The sequence below is a fragment of the Otolemur garnettii genome, unplaced genomic scaffold (assembly GCF_000181295.1).
Source record: "Otolemur garnettii isolate 467f Iridium unplaced genomic scaffold, OtoGar3 scaffold00096, whole genome shotgun sequence".
In the NCBI taxonomy this organism is placed as follows: domain Eukaryota; kingdom Metazoa; phylum Chordata; class Mammalia; order Primates; family Galagidae; genus Otolemur; species Otolemur garnettii.
The window spans coordinates 6,583,103-6,591,181 of NW_003852491.1; the positions used below are offsets into that span (position 1 = coordinate 6,583,103).

The 8,079-nt window shown below is 43.7% G+C and overlaps 1 non-coding gene across 1 annotated transcript; it reads left to right on the forward strand.

Moving 5' to 3' along the window:
* Positions 1-5,441: 5,441 nt before the first annotated feature.
* On the forward strand, positions 5,442-5,572 carry LOC111727186. The gene has a single exon (XR_002774798.1). It is a non-coding gene; the product is annotated as a small nucleolar RNA SNORA42/SNORA80 family (small nucleolar RNA).
* Positions 5,573-8,079: the final 2,507 nt, after the last annotated feature.

Here is an 8,079-nt window from a genome sequence, read left to right on the forward strand (position 1 = left end):
TAAATCATAGCTGTGTACATTAATGCAATCATGGGGTACAATGTGCTGGTTTTATATATAATTTGAAATGTTTTCATCAAACTGGTTAACATAGCCTTTACAGCATTTTCTTAGTTATTGTGTTAAGACATTTATATTCTACACCTAGTAAATTTCACGTGTTCCCATTAACTCATTGTTATTTTAGTTGGCCCCAGGCTGGATTCAGACCCACCAGCTTGGGTGTATGTGGCCAGCACCCTACCCACTGAACTACAGGCGCTGTGTGTGTTCCTTTTTAATAACAGCAGCAGAGATTTCAAGAGGATATGAATTGTGATTTGAGGAACAAATTTTTTAAAAAGGAAAGGGGGCATGAACGTACAAATACTTGAAGAGAGGTTCACAATGCATTAAGTAGGGGGAAAGTTTACTCCATTCAGTGTGAATCTGAATGGAGTACCAGCGTGGAGTACAGTGTTATAATTATAGCTCATTATAACCTGAATTCTTAGACTCAAGTAATCGTCCTTCCTCAGCTCCCTGAGTAGCTAAGACTATAGGTGTAGCTAGCTACTATAGGTCTAGCCACCATACCCAGCTTATTTTTAAAAACTTTTGTAGGCTCGGCGCCAGCCACATACACCTAAGGTGGTGGGTTTGAATCCCCAGCCCGGGCCCACCAAACAACAATGATGGCTGCAACCAAAAAATGGCCAGGCATTGTGGTGGGCACCTGTAGTCCCACTACTTGGGAGGCTGAGGCAGGAGACTCGCTTGAGCCCAGAAGTTGGAGGTTGCTGTGAGTGTGATGCCATGGCCCGCTACCCAGGAGGGATAGCTTGAGGCTCTGTCTCAAAAAAAAAAAAAAAAAAAAACTTTTGTAGAGATGGCGATCTCACTATGTTGTCCAGGCTGGTCTTGAACCCTTGGGCTTCGAGCAATCCTCCTGTGATTCAAGATCCTCTTGCCTCAGCCTCCCAAAGTGCTGGGCACGTGAGCCACCACACCGAGCCAAAATGTCTTTATTTTATGCAATATACCTTTAGGCATATTTTCTTTCTTTCTTTCTTTCTTTTTTTTTTTTGAGACAGGATCTCACTTTGTCACCCCTGGTAGAGCAACCTCAATCTCTTGGGGCTCAAGTGATTCTGTTACCTCAGCCTCCTGAGTAGCTGGGACTACACAGGCACCTGCCACAGTGCCTGGTTTTTTTTTTAAGAGACAGAATCTTGCTCTTGCTCAGGCTGGTCTCAAACTCCATGCAGTCCACCTGCCTTACCTTCCCAGAGTTCTAGAATTACAGGCATGAGCCACTGAGCTTTGCCCGCATATGTCCCTTTTCACCTAGTTATAACTGTTTATCGCTTTTCATTGTCTTTTTATTCTCTTTCTAATTACCTTTTATTATACAAAAGCATTTCCTTTTCTTTCTTTCTTTTTTTATTAAATCATAGCTGTGTGCAACAATGCATCATGGGGTACAGTGTGGTGTTTTGATGTACAATTTGAGATATATTTCATCAAACTGGTTAACATAGCCTTAAGCATTTTATTTTCATCGGAATACATTTTTCTTTCCTTGAGTGAGATATTTTTTAGTAGTTTATTTTTCTTTCCTCTATAGTAGGAAAGTAACAGTGCTTTAACAGTGCCTTGGAAAGTGTTTTCATATACAGTCTTACTTGAATCTCCTAAAATATAGCAGGGATTATCCTGTTTCACAGATTAAGAAAAATGGAATGTTTGAATCATTTGTCAGAATATCAGCAGCCAAGCTGAGGCTAAGGCCTCTTGCCTTTAGAAAGCACTTAAGGCCTGGCAAGGTGGCTCGTGCCTGCAATCCTAGTACTCTGGGAGGCTGAGGTGAGAGTATCACCTGAGGTCAGGAGTTAGAGACCAGCCTGAACATAGTGAGACCCCATCTCTATTAGAAAATAGAAAAATTGGCTCAGCGCCTATAACTCAAGTGGTTAAGGCGCTAGCCACATACACCTAAGGTGGCGGGTTTGAGTTCAACCAGGGCCCGCCAAACAACAATGACTGCTGCAACCAAAAAATAGCCAGGCGCTGTGGCGGGCACCTGTAGTCCTAGCTAGTTGGGAGGCTGAGGCAGGAGACTCACTTGAGCCCAGGAGTTGGAGGTTGCTGTGAGCTGTGATGGTACAGCACTCTACCAAGGGGGACAGCTTGAGGCTCTGTCTCAAAAAAAAAAAAAAAAGAAAAATTATCCAGGTGTGGTAACGCATACTTGTAGTCTGGGATACTCAGGCAGCTGACTCTGGAAAACTGCTTGAGCCCAGGAGTCTGAGGTTGCTATGAGTGAGGCTGACACTATGGCACTTCATGGCATTCTGGGTAACAGAATGAGACTCTGTCTCAAAAAAATATATATACTTGGCCGGGCACAGTGGGTTACGCCTGTAGTCCTAGCACTCTGTGAGACTGAGGTGGCTGGATTGCTTGAGCTCACGAGTTCAAAACAAGCCTGAGCAAAAGCAAGACCCTGTCTCTATGAAAAATAGAAAAACTGAGATAAGAGAATCGCTTGAGCCTGAGTTGGAGGTTGCTGTGAGCTACCCCGGCAGTCTACCTAGGGAAACAGTTTAAGACTCTGTCTTGAAAAAATAACAACAACAAAAAACATATATATACACTTAATAAAAAAATACTAAAGTATTTTTGACTTGGTTGAACATTGAAACACATAGTGGAATAGGGTAGAATCCAAGGACAACTTGCCACTGTATTAGTTTCTTAGGGCTGTCATAACAAATGACTACCAATTGGATGGCTTAAAATAAGAGAAATTTATTCTTTCATAGTTATGGAGGTCAGAATTCTAAAATCAGGGTTTGTTCCTTCTTATTTTTTTTAAATTTTACATTAATATAAGGGTACATATGATTGGGTTACATTGTTTGCCTTTGTTAGGTAGCTGTCTGAGCTTACTGAACCCTCTACCCCCACCTCTTAAATTTGTGTTTCTCTATTGTTAGGGCCTGTAATTGTTCAGTTACTAGAAGTGTTTGTTCCTTCTTGAATGCTCAGAAGAATATGTTCCATGCCTCTCTCTCACCTGGTTAGGCAGTTGCCAGCAATCCTTGACATTCCTGGGCTTGCTCCTGGGTCACTCTAATCTGCGTCCGTAGTCACATATCTGTCTTTCCCCCCTGTGTGTGTCTTGTGTCTCTTCTGTTCTTAAAAGGACATAGTCCATACTAGATTAAGGGCCCATCCTACTCCAGTATGACCTTATGTTAATGTACTTGTTAATTACATCTACAAAGACCCTATTTCCAAATGAACTCATATTCATAGGTACCAGGGGCTAGGACTTCATTGTATCCTTTGAGGGGATAGAGTTCAATCCAGGATAGTCACTAACAGAATTCTCTTGTGTTCTCACTGTCTACCAGGTGCCCCTTATAGACCATGGCCCTTGTATCTGCTGATTCACGTATTGCAGAACTTCTCACAGAGCTCCATCAGCTGATTAAACAAACCCAGGTAAAAAGTCATTGCTGTCCACTCCTAGATGGGATGAACATGAGATGTCACACTGAGCTGTGGAGGGGTTTGGGGATGGGGCTTGTGTTCAGGAAGCAAGACAATGTAATGAAGGGGAAAGGTGGAGAATTTGAGATATAACTACCATTCCTGTTGAATTTTCTTTTACATACAGGATTTCACGATTCTTTTTAACAACTCTATTGAGAGATAATTTACATACCATACAATGTATCCATTTAAAGTGAACAATTCAATGGTTCCTTCCTTCCTAAGTGATAACCTTTTTGTTTTTTTGAGACAGAGTCTCACTATTTCACCCTAGGTAGAGTACCATGGCATCACAGCTCACAGCAAGCAACCTCAAACTCTTGGGCTTAAGCAATTCTCTTGCCTCAACCCCCCAAGTAGCTGGGACTACAGGTGCCCTCCATAATACCAGGCTATTTTTTTTTTGGTTGCAGTTATCATTGTTGCTTAGCAGGCCTGGGTCAGGTTCAAACCCGCCACCCTAGGTGTATGTGGCCGGCACCCTGCCAACTGAGCTATGGGCGCCACCCTTTTTGTGTGTGTGTGTGTGTGAGACAGCCTCATTTTTTTTAGAGACAGAGTCTCACTTTGTTGCCCTCGGTAGAGTGCCGTGGCATCACAACTGACAACAACCTCCAGCTCTTGGGCGTGGGCAATTCTCTTGCCTCAACCTCCCGAGTAGCTGGGACCAGAGGCGCCTGCCACAACACTTGGCTGTTTTTTTGTTGCAATTTGGCGGGGGCTGGGTTTGGACCCGCCACCCTCAGTATATGGGGCCAGCACCCTACCCACTGAGCCACAGGTGCCGCCCAGCCCAGCTATTTTTTTCTTGCAGTTTGGCCAGGGCTGGGTTTGAACTCCCCTACCCTCGGTATGTGGGGCTGGCACCCTACTCCCTGAGCCACAGGCACTACCTGAGACAGCCTCATTCCATTGCCCTGGATACAGTGTTGTGGCATCATAGCTCACAGCAACCTCAAATTCTTGGGCTTGAGCAATCCTCTTGGCTCAGCCTCCCAAGTAGTTGGGACTACAGGAGTGCAGCACTATGCCCAGCTAGTTTTTTTTTTACTCTATTTTTAGTAGAGACAGGGTCTTACTCTTGCTCAGGCTGGTCTTAAACTCCTGAGCTCAAGCAATCCACCCACCTCTGCCTCCCGAAGTGCTAGGAATACAGGTGTGAGCCACTGCACCCAGCTGCAAATGATATCCTTTGTAACCTAAAGAATAAAAGGTTCTTTTGGTATGCATATTGCTAAGTTAAAGAACTCAGTCTAAAAGGCCACATAGTATGTGATTCCAATTATATGATAGTCTGGGAAAGGCAAAACTAGAGAATTAAAAGATTGGTGACTGTCAGGGCCATGGGAAGGATGAACAGGTGAAGCACAGAGGATTTTTAGGGAGGTGGAACTATTCTGTATGGTAAAATAGTTGAGCGTGAGTGATCTCAGCCACTATAATGGTGGACTCAAGATATTGTGCATTTACCACGTTGCACAACACAAAGAGCGAGCTCAAATAGAGAAGTAGAGACTTTAGTTAGAAATGCTTGAATGGAAAATACAGACTTTAGAAATAAGGTATCAATACTGGTTTATAAGTTGTAACAAATGCACCACACTAATGCAAAATGTTAATAACAGGAAAGTGTGCAACAAGAGCAGGTATATGGGAACTCTCTGTACTATCTGCTCAACTTTTCTGGAAACCTAAAACTACCCCAAAAGTAGTTATTAATAAAATAAATGTTAAAACAAAAGGGAAAAAGATGCTGGCATATTACAAGACTTCCATTTGGTCATTACCCATTAGTCCAGTTCTTCATCATTCCATATAAGCAGAATGTCTCTCAGAGGGATGCAATTCAGGTTTGCAGGCTTCCACATGACTGTGTTAGGTTCTAAAAGCAGGAGTAGTATGCATGGGTTTGGATTTCTGACAGGCCTGTACCTCTGGGCCTGTCATAGTGCCCCATGCCAGAGCAAACTGACCCCAAACCATTGCCAGGCCTCTACCCAAAGGCCACTGGCACTGAAGGGGTCATACAGTAGGGAGAAAAAAAGAACAGGAATGGTTTCAGCAGACATATGGCTTCACCCTTTCAGGCATCTGGTATAACAGAGCTAAGAGACAATATTCTTTTGCTCTGAGCCTCTTGAGATATTAATACAATATTGGGTTTCCCTTGTTGCATAACTCATTTAACTTCAGCTACTATTTTTCCTTTTCCTTTTTTTTTTTGGAGACAGAGTCTACCTGGTAGAGTGCTATAGCATCATTATGGCTCACAACAACCTTAAGCTCTTGGGCTCAAGCCTTTTGCCTCAGCCTCCTGAGTAGCTAGGACTACAGGCATCTGCCACACACCCAGCTATTTTTCCTTTCTTTCTTTTTTTTTTTTTTTGAGACAGAGTCTCACTATGTTGCTCTCAGTAGAGTGTTATGGTCACAGCTCACAGCAACCTCAAACTCTTGGGCTTAAGAGAATCTCTTGCCTCAGCCTCCCAAGTAGCTGGGACTACAGGCAGCTGTTGCTATAAGGGTCTCGTGGAAAAGCGATGTCAGGGAGAATAAGCACACTTGTGTTTTAAATAAAGGTGACCTGGCTCGTCACCTGTGGCTCAAGTGGCTTAAGGCGCCAGCCACATACACCTAAGGTGGCGGGTTTGAATCCAGCCCAGGCCCACCAAACAACAATGACGGCTGCAGCCAAAAAATAGCCAGGCGTTGTGGTGGGCGCCTGTAGACCCAGCTACTTGGGAGGCGGAGGCAGGAGACTCGCTTGAGCCCAGGAGTTGGAGGTTGCTGTGAGCTGTGATGCCACAGCACTCTACCCACGGGGACAGCTTGAGGCTCTGTCTCCAAAAAAAAAAAAGAAAAAAAATAAAGGTGACCATCTGCTCGCACAGGCAAAATGGCGAGCTTTCTTTATTTACTGTTGGTTTATATAGTTAATCTTGTGCATGTACACTATACAGCAATGACCTCATTAATATTCATTACAGGTGGCACTTGTGGCTCAAAAGAGTAGGGTACCAACCCCATATGCTGGAGGGGCAGGTTCAAACCCAGCTCCGGCCAAAAACTGCAAAAAAAAAAAAATTCATTACAATCCTTTTGCACATGTGCATTGGACATCATTGGCTTCATTAATCCATTTGAACATCTTGTGACTACCCGCCTTGTAATTAGCACCTCCTTAGTAATCTGATAATCCACCCAACATACACCTTTAAGAATAACCCTTTCAACATAACCTGGTTTAACATAACTTAATGGAGAACGTGTTGTCAGTCATTACTTTCTTTTTCTTATCTGATGAAACCTGAGGCTATGGAGGAACAAGGTAGATTGAATACCTGCCCTTGCTGGCCTTGTTGTTTGGAGGCTGTTACTTCAGATCTTTAATCAAGGCATAAAGAAACTTCTTGGGCATACAGGAATTTGTGTGCAAACCTCTGTTCCCATGTAGGCCTTAAGTCAGGGGGTTTTTGCTGGAACCTTTTATAAGGACTTTTCGGGCTCAACTTCTCAAAAGCCTTTCACAAGCCCAGGTTTCATCTGTGCCATTAGATACTTGTATGCATTGGGTAAATTCCTCTTCTCTTGAGGTCTCTGAGCACATTTTCATTCCCAGACTCGTCAGCAAGCAACCTTTGTTACTTACCACAGATCATGAAAGGTTACTGATGGGTATCTTGCCAGTTTTCCAAAGGGCTTTTTTATTGGCCTTATAAAGTCAACCTTAATTCCTTAACGCAGTCTGGACATCTCTGGAAATGCCATTCCAGCTAAAGCCTTGGTCATGTTAGGCCCACAACCAACCCGGCCACATGGGATTCTGCCTCAGTTTCACACAAGTATGCCTGCACAAAGTCTTCACTGTTCTTTCTCTGCAATGTCTTGATTAATGAAGCTTTGTAGTAAATTTTAAAATCAGGAAGTGTGAGTCTTCCAACTTTAGTTTTCTTTTTCAAAAAGAGACCCAGTTTCAGCTAATCTGGGTCTCTTGAGTTTCCATATGAATTTTAGGATAAGCTTGTCAATTTCAGGCTCAGAGCCTGTAGCTCAAGTGGCTAAGGCACCAGCCACATACACCTAAGGTGGCGGGTTCGAACCCAGCCTGGGCCCGCCAAACAACAATGACGGCTGCAACCAAAAAATAGCCAGGCGCTGTGGCTGGAAAGTCAGGAAAGTTATAATGTTATTTAACTTTAATGCCTTCTGTGATGCTTTTGCATTAGTGGAAAAAATCATTTAAGTACCCTTATATTTATCTGAAATTAAAAAAGAAATCATCTTGAATTAGGATTTAGAAAATGAGATTATAAAGAAAAAAAAGGCTCAGCACCTGTGGCTCAAGTGGCTAAGGCGCCAGCCGCATACACCTAAGGTGGGGGGTTTGAATCCAGCCCGGGCCCGCCAAACAACAATGATGGCTGCAACCAAAAAATAGCTGGGTGTTGTGGTGGGCGCCTGTAGACCCAGCTACTTGGGAGGCGGAGGCAGGAGACTCGCTTGAGCCCAGGAGTTGGAGGTTGCTGTGAGCTGTGATGC